The 3,385-nt window shown below is 33.3% G+C and overlaps 1 non-coding gene across 1 annotated transcript; it reads right to left on the bottom strand.

Annotated features, from left to right (window-relative positions):
- Positions 1–2,909: 2,909 nt before the first annotated feature.
- Positions 2,910–3,016, bottom strand: LOC121228780 (small nucleolar RNA R71). The gene has a single exon (XR_005926355.1). It is a non-coding gene; the product is annotated as a small nucleolar RNA R71 (small nucleolar RNA).
- Positions 3,017–3,385: the final 369 nt, after the last annotated feature.

Raw genomic sequence — 3,385 nt, 5'->3', positions numbered from 1 at the left:
AATTTTTGGAAAGTTTAGTAAAAAGGGCATTTTGGTTATTTAGGGCTAAAATGAATTAAAATACAAAATTAAAAGCCAATTTTGTTCATCTTCTTCACCATGGACGTGTATACCAAGGGAGACTCCATGGCTAGGGTTTCCAAGCTTCCAAGCTCGATTGTAAGTCTGTTCTAGCCTCGTTTTTAATGATTTTTACGTTTTTAGAGTCCCGGTAACTTAATTTAGCTTATGCTAGCAATAATTCAACCTAGGGTTCATAATTGGAAAAATACCCATAGGTGAAATTTGTGTATTTTGGTGTTTTTTGATAGAATATGAGGTTTTAAATTATGTTAGACAACTTGTGCTACTCGATTTTAAGTGAAAACGAGTAAAAAGGGCTTAATCGGTAAAAATACTTAATAGTCATAAGTACATGTTAGAGTGAGAATTTGATGTTTCCATAGAAGGGAAAAATGATCATCATGTCATAAAACATTAAAAAATAGGATGAATTTTAATTTCCGACCTTGGGGCAAAAGTGCAACTATGCAAAAGTTTAGGGGTCAAAATGAAAATTTGTAAAAATATAATTTTTGGACCCGTATGAATAGTGCGACTAATTATTAAGCTAAATGTGATATTATAGATGAAGGAAACCGAGATTCAGACTTAAATTGGGAAAATACAAGGTTATGGACTAAAATGGTAAATTACCGTTTCTGGATCAAGGTAAGTTCGTATGATAATAATAATGCAATGTTATGTTTGAATTATATTTTTTACTATTATTGCATTTATTGTATGATTTAATATATTAGAAAAGTTGATGGAATGGTGTTTATGATGTGGAAATATGACATGAAAGAATGTTACATGAAATACAAGAAAATGATGATACATGACAAGTGATATATGAAATATGTGATATATGTTATGTAAATTCTTAAAAGCTGATTTGATATTTGAGTTGTGTCTTATTATACTATGAATGGAAAATTGGTACTATGGATAGTGAGATCGACACTTCGAGTAAGTTCGTACATAAATAATCTATCAATTCTTTTTATGTTATTATATTTTGATATCATATGAAATGTGGCTGCCTATCAAATGGTTATTTGATGTAAGTTATGAATTTAAATTGATTACGGAAAATTTAGTAAAATTTTGAAAAGTGAGGAATTTCCCGGTTGAACCTTCGGAATAGAAACGATACAAATGAACTATTGTGAGGTCACGTGTGTAGTACTAAGTGTAGGCTACTACGTGTACCGGATAATTGGTCGCATGTGTAGTACTAAGTGCAAGCTACTACACGTACCCAAAAATTGTGATCACGTGTGTAGTACTAAGTGCAGGCTACTACGTGTACCGGATAATTGGTCGCATGTGCAGTACGAAGTGCATGTGTAGTACTAAGTGCAGGCTACTATGCGTACCCGAAAACTGTGATCACGAGTGTAGTACTAAGTGCAGGCTACTACGTGTACCAAATTATTTGTTGCATGTGTAGTACTAAGTGCAGGCTACTATGCGTACTAGATAGCTTCGGCTACAAGTGTGGAAATGGGAAAATGTGCAGGCAATTGTGTATCTATTATTATTTCGATGAGTTCAACGGGAAATCGATTAAATGAAAATACATGTAAAAGTGATTATGTGATGAACAAGTGCAAGTATATGTTTATTTGAATTTATGAGAAATATGCTCGATATTTGAGCGAACCTCGGTAAAATGGAATGGATTCAGTGAATTGTGTAAAAGTGAACTTTAGTAGTAAAACAGTGTTGAACAGTAGCAATGCATGACTTTGAAAATTTACTAAAAATTTTGTAAGTTGAATTAAATTTCAAAAAAGTTATGGAATTAAAGATTAATGAGTATATTCTCATATAAAAGAAACAGGGGGAGCAAAAGAGTTATATATTATGTGATATTATAATTTTGTGAGACAGTGTCAGAATAAATTCGAGATCCCCTGTTCTGACTTTAGAAATTCACCATAAATTGTACAAAAATTATTAAGAATCATTCCCTACATGCATGGATTCCTTATTGAGTCTATTTTTAAGGGAAAGAAACAGCATGGTTGTTGAAATTCTGTACAGGGATAAATTTGGTTCGTAGTGCACAGGTGTCAGAGTAGTCGTACCTTAAATAGGGGAAACTTTAATGAATAAACTGTACTAATTGGCTAAACCAAAAATTCTGGAAATTTTATGGTAGAAAGATATATTAATCTAGTTTCAAGTAAAATTAACGAAACTAAATTTTGAGTTTTGTAGCTTCAAATATGAATGATTTAGTACTGTAACTTGATAATACAGCTTAACCTGAACATGTGTAATTGTACAATTATAGTGTTTTATCTTGAAAAGCGTGGTAGTAATTGCTTATTATTTTCATATGAACTTACTAAGCGTAAAGCTTACACATCCTCTCCATTTCTTTAGTATTGGCAGGTCGGCTCGGGGTTGGAGATCGTCGGAGGCAAAATCACACTATCAAACTATCATTTTGGGAGAATTAATTCAAATATTAGAAATATCCAGTGAGTGGCATGTATAGGAAGTTGGTTTGTGATATGTATTTTTATTATGATTTTGACCATACGTATCAGTCTGCATTGAGTTATCGTATATGATCATGAGATATAGTCCTTAACCATTATGGTTTATAAGTTTAATTAATCGTGCCATGTCCTATGTTTTGATGTGATTATATAGTTAGCTTTGTTTGTTTTGCATGTGTTCGAAAAGTTTTGAATTAAATGAAATTTTTTGGCCCGATTTTTGTCTATGTGTACTGTTAAGTCTGGTAACGCCTCGTACTTTGTTCCAGCCTTAGATACAGGTAAGGGGTGCTACATTGGGAACAAATGACCGAAAAGGTTTTATTAAAATATTTTTCACCGGCCAAAATAGCCAAATTACGTAATGATATCTCCTCTTTTGTGTAGATGGATTTAAAAACACTTTGCGATGCATGGGAGAGATACAATAATATATTGAGAAGGTGCCCTCACCATTGGTTTCCACTCTGGCTACAGGTTCAAATGTTTCACAATGGCTTGAATCCTTCGACTCGACAGATGATCGATGCAGCCGCTGGCAAAACTATCAATAATAAGACATCTGAGGATGCTTATGAATTTATAGAAGAGATGTCACTAAAAAATTATCAGTGGCAAGTTATGAGGACAAAGCCAACGGAAATAGCGAACGTTTTTAACGTCGATTCGGTCACCATGCTCTCTAATTAGGTAGAACTTTTGAATAGAAAAATTGACGGTTTTCTTGGTTGTTCACATGTTCACCCAGTATTGCAGTTCAAAGCAAGTAGAGGTGGATCAAGCAATTCAGAATACCCAACCTATGGCCACAACATGGAGAATGAGCAGTT

This window comes from Gossypium hirsutum, chromosome A04 (assembly GCF_007990345.1).
Source record: "Gossypium hirsutum isolate 1008001.06 chromosome A04, Gossypium_hirsutum_v2.1, whole genome shotgun sequence".
NCBI classification, from domain to species: Eukaryota; Viridiplantae; Streptophyta; class Magnoliopsida; order Malvales; family Malvaceae; genus Gossypium; species Gossypium hirsutum.
The sequence above is the reverse complement of the archived record's forward strand: the minus strand, read 5'-3'. Positions and strand labels throughout refer to the sequence as shown.